Source organism: Quercus robur, chromosome 9 (genome assembly GCF_932294415.1).
Source record: "Quercus robur chromosome 9, dhQueRobu3.1, whole genome shotgun sequence".
Lineage (NCBI taxonomy): Eukaryota > Viridiplantae > Streptophyta > Magnoliopsida > Fagales > Fagaceae > Quercus > Quercus robur.
In genome coordinates, this window is record NC_065542.1 from 20,695,375 (window position 1) to 20,720,506 (window position 25,132).

Consider the following 25,132-nt stretch of genomic DNA (forward strand, 5'->3'; position numbering starts at 1 on the left):
CTTGTATAGCTGGCCACCACTCACAAGCCTTAGTATTACTATTTAAATGATACTTGAGAAAGGTATTACTTGTTTTTGCATGACTTGTGTAGGGTCACGTTCCAGAACGAACCAAAATTGTAGTTGGGTCAGGACGTGAATGGGCCCATACAATATCATTTGTAGAGAGTGGGATCGAAAGGCTAAGTCGTGTTTACCCGACAGTGGTTTTTGTTAAGGTGTTCATACATGGCTCAGGTGTATTCACCTCAGGAACCCTCTTTTTCCTAGTGGGACTGGAGCCCCTCCTTTAGGTTACATATTTTTTCTTTTATACTCGCATGCGTTCAATTTCCTTCGTCCACGTGTAGGGTCGACCTTTCCAAGAGTGATACTTGTCCCATCAGTCCCAAACCCAAGTCGTTGGGAGTAGTTGATAAAGCTAAAGGACATGGCTCTGTTAGGTGTAAAGTTCTGTCTGGGAAAGGTAGTAAGGGCAGCCTTTCCCAGATATTTCAGATTTTCTTTCAAGATTATCCTTATGCCGCTTTTGCCCCCTTTTCTTGGTGGAGCTTTGGGCCAGCCAAGGGCTGCACCGTCCTCGGCCGCTTTTCTGGGCCCATTTGTGCTTTGCGCTAATGAGCTTGGAATACCACCTTCTTCGGCTTGGGCCTTAAAGCTTCCCGCGAATAAGAGGGCCTGGCCCATATATTGTTGGGCCCCACAATAGCCCCTCAAAACCCTGCTGTCCGACCTCTTAGTTGGAGAGGGGGGTTTTGGCAACTCCGAGCCTTTATTACGGCTCAATTAATTCGACCCGTCCCTGGCGTTGGCAATTCTCCGAATGCCCAGGAAACGCTCCGATCTACGAGATATCCTTCTTGATTTAGCATTTATACGTTCTGTCCGTTTGGCTACCCGAAGTAGGTCTTTAATGTTTTCCCTTCACGAGACCTCTCAAATTCAATGGCTACTGATAACGTGGGGGAGCGGAACAGGCGCATTCTTGCTGGCAGATTTCCTTGAAGATCTGAACACATTTAATGCCATCCTCTTCGTCCCTTATATAAAGAGGGTGGACATGAGTTGTTTTTTTCATATGTGAATCCCTTAATCCCCCAGAAAACTGAAGTCCTCAGATTCCTCCCAGAATTCACATTTACCCTCTGATTATACATCGATTCGTAATACGTTCGCCACAGTCCTAGGTGATGAAGAAACTTTCTCCCTCCCAAAAACACCTTGTTCTGACCAAGCTCGAGATGGCTCGGTCGGGGCAAGGATGGCAGAGACTCAAAATTTATCCCGCCTACCTTTCAGCCAAAATCCGAAGCAGGAGCTCGTCACGTCGCACCTTCGACGTGACTGAGCCGAGGACACACAGCATCATCACCACCCGCTCTCTCATGAGCATATCTAATGTGGTACCGGTGTGCTAGGAGTCAGGACTGGGGCAGGGACTAAATGCCCCTGCTTCTTCCTCTCTTCGTTCACTGGCGCCACCCTTTACTTTTCTTTCTTCTTCTTTCCACCACCAGATCCATCCTGGTGCTTTTCCTTCTCCCTCTTTTGCTCCTTTTTCTTTCTTTTCATTTCTTCCCTCTTCTTCTCCTCCTTCTTTTACTCATGTCCTCCATCTTCCTCATTCATCTCCTCCATCTTCTGCTCATGTCCTCCATCTTCTTCTTCCTTCGCGCTCCTTGATGACAAGAGCTTGCTGAAGTGCTTCCATGTGTTCCAATTCTTCTTCCTTCTCCTTCATCTTTTTCTAAAGTAGGTTCTTCACCTGATATGAGCAGTACTGAGGTAGAGATCGGACAGACTTTGAAGATGAGTCCACAAGACCCCTGACTGTTTACTTATCTGTATTGCAGTGGTTATTGCTGCTTCGGCAGTTCACCTTTTGTAGAGGCTTGTTTAAGCCCTTCTTTGTACGTTGTAACAATTTTTCATATTAATAAAAGTTGCTATTCATTTATTTCGCATGTTCTGTTTTTATGTTTTATAAGTTTACACACGCTGCTCGGCACAATAATATAGCATTTGAATTAATGACAACTAAGGCTGAAATATTTGTTAATCAAAAGACGCCACCATAACTTTAATAAAATTATTATTCGACATAACAATCCGACTAGTGAGAAACGAGGCTTACCTTAAAATTAGCCGAGATGGGGGCTAAGTGCTCGATAAGGTGTGAGAAGTAGTTATCCGAGGACATGTCACCCTCCCAATGAGCAGTTTCCTTAGGCTAACGATCATCAGGCCGTTTCGTCATCTCCTTAGCATACTGGCCTTAACCTTTTCCAGTATTGGAGCCGAGAAACTTCTCCATCCGAGCAGTTGATTTCTCAAAAGGCCTGAGTCCGAGGACATCGCAAAGCCTGGGTCCTGTTTAAGACTTATGCCTTTTTTTATGTACTCGGTTTCCCCATAGGCTTGAGTCCGAGGACCATGCAAGTCCTAGGTTCTGTCCAAGTCTTATGCTTTTCCCAGTACTTGGTTTCCCCATAGGCTTGAGTCCGAGGACCATGCCAGCCCTAGGTTCTGTCCAAAACTTTTTGAGTTCAGTTTCTCCCTTTCCTCAGGTATTCCACGAGGTGCCGAGCAGGAAATTGTCCTCGGCAACGGTTATTCCTCGGTCTGGGCCATTGCCCCTGGGCCCCCATGCTGTACAGGCCTGGGCCGCGAATTCATTTGGCCCATAACTTAAAGGGTATTTATGTAGTTTTTGGTTACGTAGTACTTTTTGGGCGTCCCAATGTTCGAGGTGTACCTTCCAGAGACTCTTTTAATCTCCTGGTTGCAGGTGGCGTTGGAGATTGAGCCTAAGCCATCTTGTCTGTAGCGTTCCTTAGGACGCTGCGTGAATTGGATGCCACCACCTTATCTCTTTAAATAAATAGGAGAGAAAATTACTTCATCTTCGCACCAATTCTTTAGCTTTCTACCAAATCACAGCTCCTATACTCAGTGCTGTCCTCTTTTAGCACAATATGTCTGAGGCGAGGGTTGGGAAGAAGGACATCTGTCCGCCACGGAAGCGCCGTGCCCTTATGAGACTAAAAATGGTGAGGTATGGGCACAGGAAGCATAAGTTCAAGAGAGTACTCCATTTCAATCGAGGGGAAAGGATGTCTCTCCCTCTTTTAGTCAAAATCCGAAGCAGGTTCTGTTCACGCCAGAACTTTGGTGTGTCAGAAGAAAGATTCTCCGCCATCAGCACCTCTGCCTTGTGGCGGGCGAATATTTAGAGAAAGCCCCTCAACTTCCAACTCCCTGCACCTTTCCTTCAGCGGTGTCAGGCCAAAGTTGGGTCTCTTTTGCTGTTTGAGTTGTGGGCAAGTGAAAGCATTGAGGAAGAACAAAGTCTTGGAGCTGTAGCCAACCTCTCCTCTGACTTACTTCCTCGGCTTTACTTTATTCTCTTGTACCTTCCTTTCTTTTGGTTATGTAGTGAGCTTTGACACAAACTGATTCTAACTTTTCATTGTACGCTGTACTATTTCTTTGTTTTAGTAAAAAATGGAGATTTCTTTACTTGTTTTGAATGCTGTTCCTTTGACAGCACTACTTTGTGAGTGGGTGTGCTCCATGTGTGTGTTCCTCCTCGGCGGTATTTAAAGCAAGAACTCTTGAAACACAATCCAACTAATTCTAATCTACCGACACTATCAGGCATAATAATAATAACTCATAGTAAGTTCAACTTAGGAAACTAACCGAGATAACGGTTGAACGTTCTGTAATAAGCGCGAGAATATTGTCTGAGGACGACAAATTCTAAATAATTCATCCGAGGGAGCGACCGAGCATTGCATGACTTCGGTTATGCTTTTGGAAACACGTTACTCCATTCCATACTGGTCCTTTTAGCGTTGAGGATCCGAGGGCAAACTAGAAAATCCATGTAACACAGTTTTTCCTTTTAAGTAGTTGGTTTCCCCAGAGGCTTGGGTCCGAGGACCATACAAGGCCTTGGTTTTGTCCAAAACTTTTATTCTCTTTTTAAGTAGTTGGTTTCCCCAGAGGCTTGGGTCCGAGGACCATATAAGGCCTTGGTTCTGTCCAAAACTTTTATTCTCTTTGTAAGTAGTTGGTTTCCCCAGAGGCTTGGGTCCGAGGACCATACAAGGCCTTGGTTCTGTCCAAAACTTTTATTCTCTTTTTAAGTAGTTGGTTTCCCCAGAGGCTTGGGTCCGAGGACCATACAAGGCCTTGGTTCTGTCCAAAACTTTTATTATCTTTGTAAGTAGTTGGTTTCCCCAGAGGCTTGGGTCCGAGGACCATACAAGGCCTTGGTTCTGTCCAAAACTTTTATTCTCTTTGTAAGTAGTTGGTTTCCCCAGAGGCTTGGGTCCGAGGACCATACAAGGCCTTGGTTCTGTCCAAAACTTTTATTCTCTTTTTAAGTAGTTGGTTTCCCCAGAGGCTTGGGTCCGAGGACCATACAAGGCCTTGGTTCTGTCCAAAACTTTTATTCTCTTTGTAAGTAGTTGGTTTCCCTAGAGGCTTGGGTCCAAGGACCATACAAGGCCTTGGTTCTGTCCAAAAATTTTATTCTCTTTTTAAGTAGTTGGTTTCCCCAGAGGCTTGGGTCCGAGGACCATACAAGGCCTTGGTTCTGTCCAAAACTTTTATTCTCTTTGTAAGTAGTTGGTTTCCCCAGAGGCTTGGGTCCGAGGACCATACAAGGCCTTGGTTCTGTCCAAAACTTTTATTCTCTTTTTAAGTAGTTGGTTTCCCCAGAGGCTTGGGTCCGAGGACCATACAAGGCCTTGGTTTTGTCCAAAAATTTTATTCTCTTTGTAAGTAGTTGGTTTCCCCAGAGGCTTGGGTCCGAGGACCATACAAGGCTTTGGTTCTGTCCAAAACTTTTATTCTCTTTTTAAGTAGTTGGTTTCCCTAGAGGCTTGGGTCCGAGGACCATACAAGGCCTTGGTTCTGTCCAAAACTTTTATTCTCTTTGTAAGTAGTTGGTTTCCCCAGAGGCTTGGGTCCGAGGACCATACAAGGCCTTGGTTCTGTCCAAAACTTTTATTCTCTTTTTAAGTAGTTGGTTTCCCTAGAGGCTTGGGTCCGAGGACCATACAAGGCCTTGGTTCTGTCCAAAACTTTTATTCTCTTTTTAAGTAGTTGGTTTCCCCAGAGGCTTGGGTCCGAGGACCATACAAGGCCTTGGTTCTGTCCAAAACTTTTATTCTCTTTGTAAGTAGTTGGTTTCCCCAGAGGCTTGGGTCCGAGGACCATACAAGGCCTTGGTTCTGTCCAAAACTTTTATTCTCTTTGTAAGTAGTTGGTTTCCCCAGAGGCTTGGGTCCGAAGACCATACAAGGCCTTGGTTCTGTCCAAAACTTGTATTCTTCTTTATTTATTTATCTTCCGAAGGTCTAGCTCCTCGAATAAGGTGGGGGAAGCTAGCCTGATGTTTGAAGCCCCTAGACTTGCCCATGTCGTTGACACCGTGGAACGTAGCCCCTAGTGGGAACTTATGTTGGAATAGCAACAATGTGTCGCCGGTGATAAAGGCACCCTCGTAGTCCCTTGTTCGACAGAAGCTCAACTTCACCACCGTTCGAGCTAACACGCAAGCGTTCCCCACAGACGGCGCCAATTGTAGGGTCACGTTCCAGAACGAACCAAAATTGTAGTTGGGTCAGGACGTGAATGGGCCCATACAATATCATTTGTAGAGAGTGGGATCGAAAGGCTAAGTCGTGTTTACCCGGTGGTGGTTTTTGTTAAGGTGTTCATACATGGCTCAGGTGTATTCACCTCAGGAACCCTCTTTTTCCTAGTGGGACTGGAGCCCCTCCTTTAGGTTACATATTTTTTCTTTTATACTCGCATGCGTTCAATTTCCTTCGTCCACATGTAGGGTCGACCTTTCCAAGACTGATACTTGTCCCATCAGTCCCAAACCCAAGTCGTTGGGAGTAGTTGATAAAGCTAAAGGACATGGCTCTGTTAGGTGTAAAGTTCTGTCTGGGAAAGGTAGTAAGGGCAGCCTTTCCCAGATATTTCAGATTTTCTTTCAAGATTATCCTTATGCCGCTTTTGCCCCCTTTTCTTGGTGGAGCTTTGGGCCAGCCGAGGGCTGCACCGTCCTCGGCCGCTTTTCTGGGCCCATTTGTGCTTTGCGCTAATGAGCTTGGAATACCACATTCTTCGGCTTGGGCCTTAAAGCTTCCCGCGAACAAGAGGGCCTGGCCCATATATTGTTGGGCCCCACAACTTGTTGCAATCCTAGTGTCACCCAAAAAAAAAAAAAAAAAAAAAAAAAAGCACAATTTTAGTTATAACTCATCACATGACAAGTTGCGTGCGATAGAGAAAAAATAATAGATCCATAAAAGTCCACATCTCCACATCTTTACATGACGAGTTACAGTAAAAATTGTGATTTTTTTTATTTTGACACTAGCATTTCTCCGTACTTATACACACAAAAATGAAGTCATATTTTTTCTTGTTTTTATGTGTTTCAAGTACTAGGTATTTATTTATTTATTTATTTATGCAAGTGTCAAGTACTGGGTTTGTAATACTAAATATTGTGATAATATTTTACCTATTTTGAAGGACATTTCTATTCTATATATATATATATATATATATATGTGTGTGTGTATATATATATATATAAAATATTTTACCTATTTTGAAGGACATTTCTATTCTATATCTCGTCATCTGTTGCTATAAATTCCTGTCCAAATTAAGTCATAACACACACTACAACCTGTAAGCTTGCCCATCCACCTCTCTAGTGTTCAAAGTACGAAGGTGCAAACCAGAACTGGTTGCTCCTGCAAAGCTCACACCCCATGAATTCAAACAACTTTCCGATCTTGATGACCGAGAGGGTCTTCAAATTTAAATCCCACCCATACATTTCTATAAATATGATCCCTCAATTATGCAAGAGATCAGAGACCCATTGAAAATCATCGGAGAAACACTTGCACCAACACTAGTGTTTTACTACCCATTTGCTGGTAGGCTTAGGGAAAGACCTGACCAAAAGCTTGTAGTAGAATGTACGGGTGAGGGTGTCATGTTTATTGAGACCAATATTGAAGTTACGCTTGAACAGTACTTTGGTGACATACTCAGGGACGAACCTAGGATTTTTAGTTGGGTGGGGGCTGGAGATAAGCAAAAAAAAAAAAAAAACTTCAAATACGTATCCATATAGTATTAATAAACTATCAACCAAGACAAATACCAAAAAATCATTGTTTCTTAATATATTAAGATACAATTATCTACTAACAAAAACAAAAGACACGAAACACTATTGTTTCTTTATACAATCAAATATGAAAAGGAAACTCGACTCTCTTTCAAATTTTCAAAATCATCTACGATTGAATCCAAACTAAATGTCGAGACTATATCCTTTTCAAAGTATAACATCAAAGAGTTCGTCAAAAAATCATTTTTCATTTTGTTTCGAAGGTTAGTTTTGACAACTTTCATAGCTGAAAATGCTCGTTTTGTAGTAGCAGTAGAAACTGGAAGAGTAAGCACAAGTCTCACTATTCTATAAACAAGTTTGTAGTGTTCTGAATTTCTAGTTCTCACTAACCATTAAGACAACTCAGATAAACTTTTCAATTTTTTGAACTCTGGATCTTGGACTACATTATGCTCAAAATAATAAAGCTCATTCTCCAACACTTGTTTGTCATAATCTGTGAAATCTTGTGGATAGAAATTCTTTACCAACAAACAAAGATCACTACTTCTGAAAGATTTTAATGCCTCTCGAGATTCTAAAGCTGAGCTAAGCCTAAGTAACTCCATTGCATCTTCATTAAATCGACAATTTAGTTCCTGTAGTTGATAATCTATTGTAGCATAAAAAATATTTACTCGATAATGATGCTTAATTGTAACGTTATCTTGTTGATTACGAGCTCGACCTCGTCTCGCAACATAATGAGCATTCATATCTAGGACATCAATGCAATGCTTATCACAAAATGATATCACAGTGGTGAGTAAGCCATCCCACCCATCATCTCTAAATTTTTGGATAAGTGATTTAGTAGATGAAACTAAATGCATGGCATTTAAAATATCTTGAGATTGGCTTTGCAAAGCTTGACAAAGTTTATCAGTGATCTCCATAGTTTCCTTCTCAAGATGCAAGATGAAGAAAAATTCAAATTAAGTTAAACCCTTATAAGCTGACTCTGCTTCTGCCCGATGTTCTCCATCAATTGCATCATCAATTATATTTTGTAAAACTTCAATAGTTGAAGTAAACATCCTTAATAAGCTAGAAACTGATCTAAAATGTGAACTCCAACGTGTTTCTACAGGTCGTTGTAAAGTGCCAATTTGATTAAGTCCACTTCCAGTCTTAAGCTCTTCAAGATCAATCAAACGTGCTATTTCATTAGCATTGACAACTTTCAATTCCTCATTGTGCTTACATGAAGCATTAACAATTTTGATAACAAAAAGCAATGTAAGAAAAAAATGACTAATGGGAACAACTTGTTTTAATGCTTTTACTAATGCCAACTGTAAGCGATGTGCAAAACAATGGATGTAGTAAGCATATGGGCAATCATTCAAAATCAAAGCTTGTAATCCATTCCACATACCTTGCATGTTGCTTGCTCCATCATATCATTGCTCTCGAATATTTTGTATATCTAAGCAATGTTGAGATAACAAAGAATATATCCCATTTTTTAGAGTCAAAGTCGCAGTGTCAACAACATGAATAAGCCCAAAAAAACGTTCTTTCACAAAGCCTTCTGCATCAACATATCTAAAAACCACAGCCATTTGCTCTTTCATGGACTCATCACGAGCTTCATCAACCATTATGCAAAACTTTGCATCACCAATTTCTTCCCGAATGGCCTTCTTCACTTTGACTGAGTAAACATGTAGAATTTCCTTTTGAATCCTAGGTGATGTGTAGGTTGCATTTTTGGGAGCTTTTTCTATTATTTCAGCAACCTACTCATTCCAAAAAGTCACAATACCCAATGATTCTAAAAAGTTCCCATGATTTAATGAACTAAAACTTTCATCTCGACCTCTAAAAGCTATAGCTTGAAAGGCAAGATATCAGACAATAAAAACTATGGCCTTCAGTTGCAACCGATTATTTGCAATTTGTTCAGTAGTGAAATGATCAACTACCCTTTGTAAATGCTGCCATTGGTTCATTAAATCCTTACACATTTGCTCGGCAACTCTATGAACTGAGTTAGGATCTTTTCCTATATGACCTTGAAAATAACAATCTTTGCCCCCAACCTTTTTCCAATCTCTAAATCCGCCAACAATGAATGTATTTTGTCCCACAACCCCATTTGAATTATAAAAGATAAAGCATGGTAGACAATAAGCTGCATCTGTCGTAGGAGAATATTCAAGCCATGTTGAATAATTTCCATACCAAGAAGCTTGAAAGCTATGATTGTGTTTTCCACTTTTTTTGAATGTCGTTAGAGGAGGTTGGTGCGGACCTTTTATAATGTAAGCCGGTCGAATTTCATCACGTTGATTAACATGATATTCCAATATTTGTTCGCGTGTTCCGGGATCATAATCCAAAGAATCAAGGTCAATTCTTTGAAATTGTGTTTGAGAGATTGGAACATCGACATTTTCCGGAATTGGAACATCAACATTTTCTAGAATTGGAACATCCACATTTTCTAGAATTGGAATAGCAACATTAGTTGTTGGCAATTTCACGTTGACTTCGGAAGAATTTGAAGTTGAACCTTTTCTTTTGAAAAAATCAAGCATTGAAGTTGATTTTTCATGATCTACAAATAAAATAAAAATCATATAAGAATCACCGTTATTTTCTTAAATTTGTGTGACAATTTTCTATATTATATGATTTGTTTTTTTTTTTTCTTTTTGTCTTTGGTCTGCCTTTCAGCCTTTATTTATGTCTTTGTGTTTGGTTGGTCTGCCTTTATTTATGTCTTTGTGACTGTCGTCTCTCTATGCCTTTATTTATGTCTTTGTGTCTTTGTGTTTTCTCCATCTTTCTAATTCTGACCCACTAACCCAATGAATCCCACTACTGACACTACTAACAAAAACTTTTCTTAACTTTACCCTTTTTTTTTTGTCACTTGTCCGTTGCCCAACTCCACTTGTCCCTATTATGCCCAACTACCAGTCAACAAAGAAAAAACTATCTCTACAAACTCTACTCTCTCTCTATCTCTCTTATCTATATAATGCAAGAGAGTGAGTCACAAACACAAACTCATAGAGTGACAGTCACAAAGCCAAAAAGCCCAAAAAAAAACACAGATTCTCATATCACAACTCACAAGCATAGTTTCTTAGATTCTATAAAACACAGTTTCTCAGTAAAAACACAAACACGAACAAGGCACAACACAAGCATAATTTCTATGAATCTCAGATTCTCAGATCACAAGCATAGATTCTCAGTTTTTGTGATAAGAGTAAATACCTGTGAGTGTGATGAGTCTCCGTGGGCGGCGGCGGCGGCAAGTGGGTCTCGCGTGGCGGCGTGGGTACAAGATGATTAGATGAACTGATGAAGATGGGTCTCCGCTTTGGTCTCGCAAGCTTCACGGGCCACGGCGTCACTGACACGACTCTCTATCTCTCTGTCTCTCTCCGTCACGGCTACACCGACATGGGTCTCCTCTTCGATCAAGATGGGTCTCTCTGTCTCGCCTCTCATAGTCTCACTCTCCTTTCTTTTTTTCTTTTTTCTTTTTTTACATGGGTCATGGGCTCTTGGCCGGATGATTTTTGGGAGGGGCCCGAGCTAAAAACTCAGGGGGGCCCAAGCCTTTTTTTTTTTTTTTGGAAAATTTTACTTGCTAAGTCAGTAAGACTCTCCATTCTCCCTTAGCCTTCTACTTGGGTCCGTCCCTGGACGTACTCCACTCTCCATTCCGAGAAAAGACTCTCACTTATTTAAAATTGCTGAGTCAGTAATTAATTTCTGTTTAAAAAAATTTTCTGGCTTAGCAATTTTAAGTCGGTGAGAGTCTTTTAGTGGAATGGTGGACTACGTTACTTATCCACTATGAGAACCATATAATTTCTCCTCCGTTCCCATGCTTGGAGGAGCTCCTTTTTTATGTTCCCGGCTCTGGTGGCATCCTTCATCGCCCATTATTGCTTATTCAGGTTCATATACTACTGCTCTAAATTGATGAATCATTGGTTGATTAAAGTAAGAAAATAAATTAACGTTTTGCATTTTTTAAGGCATGAAAAACTCTTGAAGCTTTTATAATGAGAAACGTCACTTATACGTAAATATGAATCATGGGATGGAAAATTATTGGTACCTTGTTGTAGTTGGAAAATGCTAACCTTTACAAGTAATAAATATGATGGATTGATGTCAAATAATATAACTAATGAAGGTGAATTATTTTAATGCAATTGGGGACAAATCTAAAGGTTACGTAGCAAATTTATGAGTAATTTTACTTTGACAATATTTTTATAATAATTTCACAACAAATTTTAAATGATAAATTGTTATTGTTAAGTAAAAAAATGACATTAGAGGTGGGCCAAGATTAGAACCAATAATAATTTATCAATTAAGATTTTTTGTGAAATTATTATGAAAATATTATGATATAGCATTACTCAAAATTTATATATATATATCCCTATAGCATCACTCTTTATTATTACTTAAACCAATTATCATGTTGCTTGGTGGATATGGCAGGTGACATGTCCTAAGTGTGGTGGTTTCATCTTTGCTGTTTGCCTAAACCACACCATGAGTATCGTCGCTGGATTGGTGCAATTCATGATGGCTATGGGCGAGATGACACGTGGTGCATGTGCCCCTTCCACCTTACCCGTGTGGCAGAGACATCTCCTTCAAGCAAGGGATCCAACTCAAGTGACATGCACGCACCACGAGTACGATGACATGGCCTCCACCGTTGTTGTCCCAGTCCCACTCAATGAAGAAATGGCCCATCGTACCATTTTCTTCGGCCCCACGGAGGTCTCCACCTTTCGAAGATTTGTGCCACATTACCTGAAACAATGCTCCACCTTTGAGTTGCTCACCGCATGTCTCTAGCGTTGTTGTAACATAGCTCGCCAAACAAACCCTCAAGATGAGGTTCATGTGTTGTGCATTGTCAATTTACATGACAAATTATATCCTCCTTTACCCAAGGGTTATTACGGTAACGCTTTTGCGTTCTTTATAGCACTCACAACAGCGGGGAAGCTTTGTAAGAATCCATTGGGTTACGCTGTAGAATTGCTAAAAAATGCAAAGGACAACATAACAGATGAGTACTTGCGATCGGTGACTGATCTAATGATGATTAAGGGTCGACCCCACGTCTATGGAGTGGGGTCATACGTTGTGACAAATGTGACACGTGTCAGATTTGGAGAGGTGGACTTTGGGTGGGGTAAACCAGTTTTTTGGTGGGCCTGCCAAGGGTGAGGTGGAGGCCATGCCCAGAATGTGTGACTTCTATATTCCTAGTAAGAATAGTAAAGGAGAGAATGGGATAGCAGTGCCATTTTCCTTGCTAGTCCAAGCCATGGAAAGATTTGAAAAGCAGTTGGATATATTGCTTGTTGAAGGACCAACCAGTCACTTATAAGAATTCCATTCTACTCTAGCTTTTGAACCAAATTTACTAAGAGTAGATATCTTAATTTGTGCATGCCTTAAGTTTGAATTTTATATCCATTAGTTTTTATTATTTATTTATTTATTTATTTTTTAAAGGTATTGAGTTACTTTCATCCTAAAATGGATTAATTCCATAAACTTATCATGAGGTTTTGATTAATGTTAACTAGGTACAAAACATTTAAAAAATGAACAATGTGGTCCCTAAACCTCTTAGTGACCAAATTGCATTTAGGGATCGAATTGGTTAATTTTCGTCTTGGACTTGTTTGATATAAGCCCAAGCCTAAGGGTAAGTTAATGGAATTTATCCTAAAATTTAAATTTTTATTAGTCTTTACTTTTTATTAATAAAGGTTAGAACAATTTAAAGTCTCCATAACTTGTGTGGAAAGACACCCGTTAGCGAAAGACATTTACCAATTAATGTTTTGTGATGAGCTAGAGTATAAGAGCATTCCCATCATGAATTCAAAAAATTTTAGCGTTTAACACTTCAAAAACCTACTTTATTTATTATACCACCCCACTTTAAGATACATCAAACATCAAACCTTCTATATTTTTTACCATTTCATTTAAATAATATAAACTACTCAATAAAATAATAATAAAACAACTACCCAACAAACTAGAGCAACCAGCCAACCACCTCCTCCACCACCCCTACCACCATTGTAGCAACCACCATTGTAACAACCACAACCCACCACAGCCACCGCCACCACAAGTCACAACACCACTGTGGCAACCACAACCCCTTGCAGGAAGAATAGAAAAAGAAACAAAAAAAAGAAAAAACCAAAGTTTATCCACAACCATCCACCAAAATCACAACCAACCACCACCCAACCACCACAAAAACAACCAGCAAACCCACCAGCAGACCTATCACGCCGAACCAAAACTCACAGGAACCAAAACTAGATTGGTGAACCAAAACCTATCACAAACACACACAAACCCAGGATCGGTGACCCATGACCCATGCCAAACCAAAATCACGACCACAAACCACAGCAGGAAAAAAAAAAAAAAAAAAAAAAGAAAAAGAAGAAGAAGAAGAAGAAACCTCCATCGCCGAACCTCCACCATGACCATTGGACTGTCGAACCCACGACCTATGCCCATCGGACCACAATTGTTGACCATGAATCATCACCGCCACCACCCACGACCATCAAATCATCCAATCGGACCCAAACCCATCAGACCATGACCCTGACCATCAGACCACACCGAACCACAAGACAGAGAAGAGAGAAGTGATAAGAAAGAGAAAGAAAAATAATAAGAAGAAAAGAAAGTGGCCCTACCTGAATTAAAAAAATAATTTAAGTTTTACAATTGGTGAACAATGCGGTCTCAAATTTGAGATTGCACTGTTCATCAATGCAAAAAATTATAGCATTTAAAACTCTTGATAAAGTTGGTTTTTTAGAGTTTGGTGTGTCAAATGCCAAATATGACACCCTTAATGGGAATGCTCTAAGATAGGCAGTGTGGCGATTGAATGAAGATAAGCAATATGTTGTGAGATGAGTGTGAGAAGCTAAATGTGATGACTGGATTGAAAATATAGGCAATATGCATGTATTTGATGTTATGTATTACTGCATACACACACATACACACACACACACATATATATGTTGATGCCCATTTTGGCGAATCCATATCCAAAAGCCCATGAGGAAGAAAGCTCAATAAAAATCAAGGCCAACAAAGACCAACCAAGAAGATCGAAGAACAAGAAAGGTCTAGAGAAAGAAATGCAAGGGAAAGCGATCTACAGCAAAACGTAGATCTGCAGCAGAATACAGATTTGCCACAGAATATAGTTCTTTGGCAGAATGGCTTTGGCAGATCAAGACAAATTGGGTCTAAGACCCTTTTAATCCAGTCAACATTATTTGGCCCACAAAGGCCCAAATCCTTTTGTATAAAAGGATAGGTGTGAAAACTATATGAAAAGCATGATGAAAAGAAACATAGAACAATAGGAAGTGTTAGCAGCAGGAATCATGTGAAGGAAAGAAAAGCCAAACCGAAGGAAATGACAAACACAACAAGAAACACGTAAAGAAATAGGACAAAAACACGCAGCAGAACGAAATAGAACTAATCTGCAATGGCAAAAATGGTGTGAGAACGAAAGAAGACAAAAGCAAAAGATAGTAAAGCAAGTACAGAAGGGTTGAAGCACTACCAACCTGTACCCAGCCAATACAAGGGAGGTGGGCCCATGGTCAAGGGGATTCAGTGGGTGTGGTTTGGTGGTGGGGGGAAAAGAGAGTTTATATTTGGTTTCTTGCTATGACTTCTTTTGGGAATATACCTTGCTGGGATGGTATCTTACCCAAAAGAAGTAATAGATGGTTGGGACCATCTGATGCATGTCATAGAGCTAGGTAGTGAGGTAGCCCAATCTTTATTGGTTAGTCACCTAGAGATAGAGGTATACACCAAGAACAAACAAAAGGAAATTTTGTCATGAAATGAGTAATGGTGCAGCTGACGTATTCTGAGTAGAGATAGTGGCCGGGTAATCAATGGGTTGGTGGGTAGTCCAAAAGGGATGCCCATAACAAGCCAAAAACAGTTGGTAAAATTCTAGGGGTAAAAGGGAGAAATCTCATTGAATTAGCTCATTATAAAAGGAAGAGGCAACCATGGCAGAAAGGGGAGAGACTAGATGGGGGGAGGCACCTAAGGGAGGCACTTAGAAAGAGAGAGTCACCCAGAGAGAAGGACCCAAGAAAAGAAAATGCCAAATGGGGGACAACCCATGACAAGAGAGTAGTAAGAAACTAAAAGTAAAAAAGGAACGGAGTGAAAGAAAGAAAGTGGTAAAAAGAAGAGAAAAAATACAGCAGGAATAGTGGCATGCATCAATAGACCATCTTTTCCGTCCATCTTAGCAAACCCACTCTTTGATGTCTCCAAAAGTAATAGCTAGTAGCCATTTAGGCCTATTCTCCAAAATGTACAACTTTGATGGCAAAAGCCTATGACAAGATTGTTCAAGTTGGGGTTTGGGTTCCTTCTTGGTTTACTTATTCTATGGGAAGGTTCAATACTTGATTTTGATTGCAAATATATTTGATTTCCCTCATTATAATTTATATCTGCTGTATTTAGTTATCTTGTCGTAGCAAGTTTTTATCACGTTTGCTGCGTCAGTTGTCCTACTGTGGTATCTTTACTTGTTGTATTAGTTATTCTGCTGTAGCACATTTTTATTATATTTACCGTGTTAGCTATTATACTAGCTAAACCTTTTCTATTGAAACTTTTTTCTTTATTTGTTATTATGTGTTTTACTTTTGACACAAATTAATCATTATCCTGTCATAAGTATATATACACATATATCTTTTTTCTCATTTTCTGCAAAATATATTTTAAAGATGTATATGTGAATACGTATAAGTATATTTACCAATATGTGTATGTATATATTTGAGAATATGCTAATCCATGTAAGCTAACATTTGATTGATTGGTATTTTCTTTGGGTTTTAGATTTGATTATGTGCAGGAAGTAGAAAAGTATTTCTGCAGTAAAAAATGAAGAGTAGTCATTCACATTGCAAAAGGCTTTACTGCACGGCAGAAGGCTTTAATGCACAGCAAACAGCTTTACTGCATAGCAGAAAGCTTTACTGCACCGCAGAAAGCTTTACTTCATAGCAGACAGTTTTATTGCAAAGTAGGAAGTTTTATCGCATAGCTGAAAAGTTAGTCTTGCGGCAGAAACTGGAGAAAAGTTCCTTTTGCGGCAGAAGCTGGAGAAAAGTTCCTTCTACGGTGAAAATAGAGGACAAGCCCACTTTGCAGTGTCTTCCCTTGGACTTGGACTCAACGTTTGCGCACAAATTGGCAGCGGCAAAATGGTACTTTGAAGCCTATTTTGCGAAGCGCCAGACCCGACTTCCTTCTTAGAAAAAGAAATGAAAAAAGAACCCTTTACAATATATTAACCCAAAAGAAAAAGTAATACTGCATGCATATGTGAATACTTTATTTTCAATTTTCTGCTTAACTAAATCATATTCTTGAGGTGCGGTTATCTAACCATGTTTTTCAATTGAATTTCATGTTGATGAATGTATGAACGTAGAACGAAGTTAACACACTTGGGAGTTGGGATCACAAGAGAACAGAAGTTAGAAAAAAAAAATGTTTTGAACTTTAAATCAAGTTTAGAATGCTTTGTGAGTAGATACTAGGATGCAGTGGCGGCTCCAGAAATTTTTTTCAGGGTGTTCCTATTTCACTTTGAAAAAATTATAGGTCATTTCAGTCTATTTCGAGTGTTTCAGGACATTTTAGTAAATATCAGCCGAAATTCAAGATTTGTCCAGCATGAAGTTTGTGCTTTAAAAAAACAATGTTCTTAAAACCAAAACAAATTTGCATTCTATACACTGAAAAAACCTCAAAAGGAAAAAAAAAGAAAAAAAAGAAAAGAAAAGAAATGAACAAAGGTACCTGTACAATAAACTATAAATTCATTTGAAATATTAATAAAATTACTAATTATTGTTGTTTAGTTGTTTTATTAATTTGTTTGTCTTTTATAAACTATAATTTGTTATATTGTTATTTCATTAATTATAAAATTATTAATTGTTGTTTAGCCTAACATAATTTAATTTGTTTGTCTTTTATAATGTATTGGTTAATTAAATTATTAATTGTTAGGTTCATGAGTCAGCTGCCAATCAAAAAAATTCACAATCTCAAATCATAATAACATTTCATTAAAAGATAATATCTCACCAACTGACCAACACCAACACCAACACCAACACACACCAACCAACGGATAAGAATCATAAGATAAAGCCAAATTTAAAAAGTTAAAAAATAGGCAAAATATTAATAAAGTTAAAGCTTCACTATTTCAGCCAATCACAATTCAGATAAAGTTACTCTTAAAGAATAAAGAGACAGAGACAAAGACAGAGACTCATTCATTTCATTTCAGAGAGAGAGAGAGAGTCAGAGAGAAAAAGAGAGAGAAATACCTTGAGGGAGCACCGGAGTAGCCGAACAGGAAGTCCTGAAGAGTGAAGGCTGAGGCTGAGGCTGAGGCAGTGACCATTGAGTGATCTGCGAGTGATGTGCAACGATGTGCGAGCGATCTCTGATGAGCGATCTTCGATAAGCGACAACATGCTCTGGACTGCGACTGGACCGATCTCCGATGAGGGGTGACGATGTGCTCTGGAGTTTGGACTGCAACTGGACCGATTTAACTTCTAAGGGGAGGCGTTGCTCTGTTGTTCTGTTTTTAGGTTTGCTTTAGCTTTAGTGATTTCTGATATACTGATTTACTGATTTTAGGTTTCTGATTTAGTGATTTGCTCTGTATTGGTTTTTTTTTTTTTTTTTTTTAAATTTGAGGGTGTTCCTAATTTTGATTGAGGGTGTTCATCTTTTTTATTTTGTTTTATTTTATTTATTTATTTTTTAAGGGTAAACAAATAAAAAAATTTTAATTATTGTATATAATTTTTTTTTCAAGTCAGGGTGTTCCTTGGAACACCCTGAGCATAACGTGGCGTCGCCACTGCTGGGATGATTGTCATGTGATAAGGATATTCTGCACCACCAGATCACAAGGGATACCATAAAATTTGGGGAGTATTGTGCAATATCAATGCTAGAAAGTTTTTACTCTGCCTTTAAACCTGTGCTTACTGGCAGAATTTAGTAATTGCAAAGAATATGATAGCCTTCTTGTAATGATCTAAGGTCAAAAAGTGCAGAAATTAAGAGGGCTTGTGACAAGAACAACGAGGGTGTTTTAATACAGCAGAACTCTATTTCAGAAATAAATATATAAAGCAGAACTCAAACTATAATTACAACTTAGCGGTTTTAGTTAATTTGGTCCTAATACACTTTAATTCTATAAACATTTTATTTGCTTCATTTTGAGTTTGTAAGATTGGATTAAAATAAAATCGTTAAAAGGTTTTTGAAGTTTGGATGAACCCTAACAATTTCATTTAATCTAAATTTTAGAGAATCAAATGTTTTTTTTTTTAAATTTATTTATTTATTTTTATAGCAATACAAGTCCTAGTAAAACATGACAAATCAACCATAACTTTCATCGGCGAAATTTTTAGCCAAAAAGTCCTATTTTTGAAATATTTGAGTAAGTGGCCCTATTTTGCAACTTGACTTTGCCAAAATGGAGTTCTCCTTGCAACCTGATTTTTCTAAAATAGAGTTATGTTGGGGTGGCCGTTGTTGATGTGCTATCTTAAAAAAACTTGGGAAGTAAAACTTGACTTTATCAAAGTTGAGTTTATGTTATTTTTTTTTATAGAGAGAAAATTGATTATTTATTAAAATCGAGTAATGTGAAAAACTTTTCAAGTTGAACTCGACCATAGGAAAATCAAGTTTTGTTTAAAATTGTTAATTAAAACCTTCAAAAGAACTCAATTTCAGTAGAATCAATTTCCATTGGTGTTTTTTTTTTTTTTCCAAAAAGAAAAAAGAGGCTACACAATCCTTGTTTTCCCTGTTTTATTTTCAATTTCATAACTGATAACTACGTTACAATACAACATTATATATTTTACAATCATTTTAATAATAAAAATGATCTAATCAGTTACTTGCTTCATATTTTTTGGGGGTTCAATTTTACACGTCCTACAAAAATTCATTAGGTAAGTTCAAGTTTAATATCTGAAAATTGAAGCATGGTATTTCGGTCTAATTCGGTCCAATTTGGTTTATTTCAGTCCTTTCGGTCTATTTGGTCCAATTAATCCAGTCCATTTCATCCGTCCATTTACTTAAGCAAGAGAAAAGGAAAATTGGGGTTGAGAGTATCTATTCTAAGTATGAATTTATTTAAAAAAAATTATAGATTTCAATCTTTTTCGAATAGTAGGAAACACTCTAATTTTTTGTTTTTTGTTTTTTGTTTTTTTGTTTTTGTTTTTTGCATTTTATACATTGGAAGTAAAGCATGTGACAAATATGTCAGGAATATAAGATACTTCTATTTTTTTTTTCCTATTCATATATCATTTTTTATGTCAAAATTATTTGGAAAAAGTAGATATTATTTCTGCTGAATTATCCCTATATATGTCAAACACAACAGATTCTATTACTAACAATAACATGTAGATGATATACATTACATTTACCACCCTATTTTATCATCACGTTTCAATGATTTTGCAAAAGTAGCAAAGAGCCGGCAAAAGATGAAAACTAGACTCCGTGTATATTTTGCATGTATGTAGTACTCGTAAAACATAAAACTAGACTCCATGCATATATATCATGTCTTCCAGAGAGAGAGAGAGAGAGAGAGATATATATATATATATATATGCGTGTGTGTGCGCGCGCGGGGGGCGCGTGTGTAAGAGTCACATGGAAGAAATTATAAATTTGAACATCGGACCGCCATCTGATTGGTCTTGTAAGATACTATTCAGCTCCTGCACAAATCTTTCCATTGCTAGGTTTGGTAAGCACATAGGCACCATAATCCCATCCTCTCCTTTACTATTCATCGCTTCAATGTAAAATAAAGTAGCACTAGTACTTGGGCTTTCAAAAATGTTGGCTACTCCACCATAGATTGCCTTTCCCCACCCATAATTTGTGTGTCTATTTGGCACGATTAATTTTGCCAATTTATTTTATTATTCAGTTTATTTTTGCTATTATTTATAGGCCTCACTGCACTTTTTGGTATTATTCATAAGTACTATTTCAATTAACTTTTATTTACAGTATTTTTAGTAAAAAATTTTCAGTTTCAACAAAATAAATGAATTCCAAACAAATCCTACGCCTCTAAACCCCACACGTGCTGTGTTTGACACAAAGAAGGATTGCACAATGGAGGTCGGCCTTTACTCACCACCGGGTATATAAATGATCGAATGTACTATCAGTGACATTAGCTTTTGCCTTTCAAACTAGTTCCAATGCGTACTCTAAAGGGTTCTCACAAAGCTCCCTAGCTGTTGTTACTGCTAGTGAGATTGCATATGCATTGCCATAATACCCTCTTGGTAATGGAGGGTTCAATATGGCTCGAACATTATTCATAAATATCAATCGCACTTGGTCTTCTGGGTCTGGTGAGAGTGCTACAGTCACCACAAGAACGTAGTTAGTACCTCAAATGTGGAATCTTTACCCAAGTGGTGAGGTATGCTTTTACGAATAGCAGACACATGGGTCGATCCAAAGAAGAAAGAGCAACAGGCTAGTTCATGAAGAGAGTTGATGATCAAGCTCTGAGGCTTAACCAATTCATCAAATTCGTGATGTGTGCATGTCACCTGTGGTGGGTTCCTAGCGTTGAGAAGTTCCCTTTGCCACACAGGTGGGATTGAAGGTGCACGTACTAGTGCCATCTCACCCATGGCATTCATTAATTGAGCTATGCTGGGAGCATCACTCATGAGATGGTTGAGGCGTAGGGCAAAGATAAATCCGCCACACCTTAGTCGTCTCACCTGCGGATTAACACATTTAAAACCAATTAAAAAAGCATGTGTGTTTGTACAATTATTAGGAACATTTCTTGTAGCTAATGATAATTTTTGTTTTTTTTTTTTTTGAGATAGTTACAATATATTGCTCACCTCACAGTTTGAACCATTTCCTTTCAAGATCCTAAGCATTTTGTGTATAGAGATGTGCCAATTTAGCTAATAATAATACTTTGGATGTATTAGACTTATTATAATTTCACATATATGACTAACCCAATTAAATGACAAGTTGGAATGCATATGCTAATGATACTATAACTATTAAGAGTAACGCTAGAGATATAAATTTTTTTATAATTATTTTTACAAATTGCTAATATGATAAGTAGTTATTGGTAAATGAAAAAGTGATGTTAATGGTGAATCTAAATAAAAACCAATAAAAAGTTGACAACATCAATATTTTGTAAAAATGTTGTAAAATAGTTTGTAGCCGTAATATTACTTGACTCTTAGTTAATATATCCCACATTATAAAAATTGTAATAACTCTTTGAACATATGAAAAGTCACTATTATAAAAAATGGTATAATACTAGTAAGAAACAGCACCAACCCTCTAGTTTTTGTTTTATGATAAGGGACTCTATTTAAATGAAAGAGAAGTCTTTGGACACCACAAACAAAAGTTTTCTATATCTAAAAAAATTAAAGCAGGATATATTTTATGGGGAGGGGAGAGAATTATTTTATATATGGGTTGCATCATGCATGTAACAAATGTCTCCTAGTTATTAGCATGAATCACACAACGTTATTGATATTGTATCATGCCGGCTGGTACCGTTCCAAATACTAATTAATACTGAAATATACCAAATATATGTAATGGGTTGTATCGATAGTTCGATCGGAAACTAACAATCGAATCAATCAGACTAATAAAAAACTCAAAAAAAAATCCTCAAAGTCATCGACCCATCCTTAGAGCCTACTCCCATACATAAGATAGTATGATATATATAAAAAAAAAAAAAAAAAAAATGCCATTTCCATTGTGCACATCAATGTCATTTGCCTTTATTATAGATGTGTTTCTATTAGCTGATGTAAAACTTGAAGCCAACTAATGTGCAGATGCGCTGACTAAGTTAGAAATTAACTCATTATCATCTTTTGTTGTCTTTTATAACCCACCGCTTATGATGGAGAGTATCTAGGCTTTTGATAAAGCAAATATGCATTGTAATAGACTAATTAATTCCTAGTGTATGAACTAAGAAGTAATCTTGTTTTACCAAAAAAAAAAAAAAAAACTAAGTTTTGAATTTAAAATAAATATTTGTTAAAAAACCTATAAAAAGTTATAGCTACAAAATAAGTTTTAAATTTTAAAAACGTTATTTTAATCTTTCAAAATACCTAACCAAACTGAATTTTTGTCAACTTATCATTTTTATATCTTTTTCTTTGTTTTGTGTGCCTAAGATGTTTTGTAACTTTTGCAACTATTGAGCCTTAATACTTTGTTGAACCAACAATCTGTGCCGCTTTGCTTTAATATTTTTTTGGCATATTAGGTGAGATATGAGTTTATAATTTTAAGGACTCTTATACATGTTTAACGGTTTAAATTTAACTATTAAACATATTAATAAATAAATAATTATATACACATAACGATAATAATATCAATAATAAATAAATAATTATAGAACTATTTATCAAACACCTTTAAGGGTATTTTATTATTTTATCAAAAACATTGAAATGAGTGAGATTAGGCATACTAATACCTCAAATCATTTCAATTGATTTAAGAGAAAAACCAGTAAACCACTAATCTGCAGAAATTAAGAACAAATTAAGCATATGTTACCTAGATAAGCAATAATGGGCAATTAAGCATTTCTCTTGAGCCAGGAACATCATCAAGGAGCTCATCCATACATGGAAATGGAGGATGAATTGCATGTTTAAACTAGTCTAGTGAAACATCAGCATCAGCCTCAATGAACATGACTCCTTCACCTGTACATTCTACCATAGGCTTTGCACCAACCATAGGCTTTGCACCAGGCCCTTCCCTAAGTCTACATGCAAAAGGGTAGTAGAATACAAGTGTTTGTAGTGGTGGCTCCAGTTCCAGAGTGGTCATTAAGAAACTTAAATTATACGATATTTAATAATAAAAAAAAAAAACTATATCTCATTATCAATGCTGCAAGCTTGTCTCTTTCAAAATTTTAGTTAAATAAAATTTTTCTTGAATTTTTCTTTTTGTTTGGAAAGGCCCAATATATTGCTAAAAGGATCAAAATTTGACTACAAACTTAGTTGTTGCCTAAAACTATAACTTTCACTAAACAAATTAACATGATTACATATTTTGAAAATCTAACTATTGAATTATATGTTTTTTATATTCTTAAAACACATGTCAAGTGGATATTATTTACTATTTAATCCATATACTTATTTCTTGCATATAATTTTAGACTACAAAAATTCTCAAATTAAACATTTGATTGATGACATAAGCTATTTATCTTTAATATTCTTGAAGTTTTGCAAGCATGGAGGATATAAGAAAAAAAAATTGTAATCTAATTCTGGAATTGTTAAAATTCATATCTAATAAAAAAAATATTGAGGGGAGTTGTAGCCTTAATCTACTGCCAAGTTTGTTACTAAATTTTATCCAAAATTTAATTATATTGGACCTAAAAAATTTAGGATGGTCACACATTTTTTTTAAGGTAAAAATTAAATTATAAAATTTTTAAATTTGATATAAAATAATAACTTTTTTTTTTTCCAGGTCAGGGTGGTCCGATGACCACCTTGACTCTAACTTGCAGTCGCTAGTGAGTGTTTGTGATAGTGCTTCTCTAATGACCTTCACTATATCTCTTCCTTGCATTAAGGTATTATATTTGTAGAATTATATAATTGGGATTTGGAATCGAAGTCTGTCTCGATCATCTAAGTCTGAAAGCTGTTTGAATTCATAAGGAGTGGGCTTAGCTAGAGATACCAGTTCTAGTTCACACCTTCTCACTGTGAACACCAGAGAAGTGGATGATGGAGCCATGATTGCCATAGATGCTCAGAGCTTACAGCAACTTTCAAGCGAGGAAAGTTTGATTATTGTAAATGGAGAACATAGGGAAATTTGGTAGTTTTCTTTCATTTTTTCATTATTTTAATACTAAAGGCCAGCAAGAGTTGTGTTTGAATTTAGGGCTGTAATTGGTTCGGTTCGGTCGGTTTTTTTTTTATCCGGCCAATCGAAACTGAAATTTTCGGTTTGTAAAAGTCTCAATCGAAACCGATCGAAATAGTTGAAAAACCGTCGGTTTTGATCGGTTTTTCTGTCGGTTCTGGTTTTTGGGCCAGTTGGGCCTTTGATTTTTTCCTACCAATTTTTCACATTTTTCCAGCCATTTTCTCAACTCCCAAACAAATTTTATAATAGAAAAATTCAAAATATACCCTTAACACAACCAAAAATCAAAATAAAAACATATTTTATTCACAAACTCAGTGAGAGGAGGAAGAAAGGGTGAGAGATTGAGGGAAAGAGAGGATCGGAGTGGATGGAGTGGTGGCGGCCAGATCGGTTTCCCTGCATGTGGCTCATTCGTGCTTTTTGAGGCGCTGCCTGTGACTCAGTATGGGAGAAGCATGGCCAGATCGGCGATCGGTAGTGGTGGCTAGATCGGCCAGTGTGTTGGAGAGCCTGGTGGAGCACGACCTGGGTCGGTTGTTAAGATCGGAGCTCGTTCGTGCATGGCTGGCGATCGGAGAGGTGGATCAGTGATGAGGGACAGGTGGGCTGAGATCTGGGTGAACCGGTGTTTGTGGGTCTTGGGTGTTTGGTCGGCGCTTGATCTGGGCAGTCGGCAGTGTGTGGAGGCGGCGGCAGAGTTAGATTCGGCGTGAGAGGTAGGGACTATGGAGTGAGGTTGTCTGAAGCCTGAACGTGAGAGAGAGG

At 37.6% G+C, this 25,132-nt stretch overlaps 2 pseudogenes; one reads left to right on the top strand and one right to left on the bottom strand.

Moving 5' to 3' along the window:
• Window positions 1-6,727: 6,727 nt before the first annotated feature.
• On the top strand, window positions 6,728-12,608 carry LOC126699346 (benzyl alcohol O-benzoyltransferase-like; annotated as a pseudogene).
• Window positions 12,609-20,052: 7,444 nt separating this feature from the next.
• On the bottom strand, window positions 20,053-24,229 carry LOC126700827 (benzyl alcohol O-benzoyltransferase-like; annotated as a pseudogene).
• Window positions 24,230-25,132: the final 903 nt, after the last annotated feature.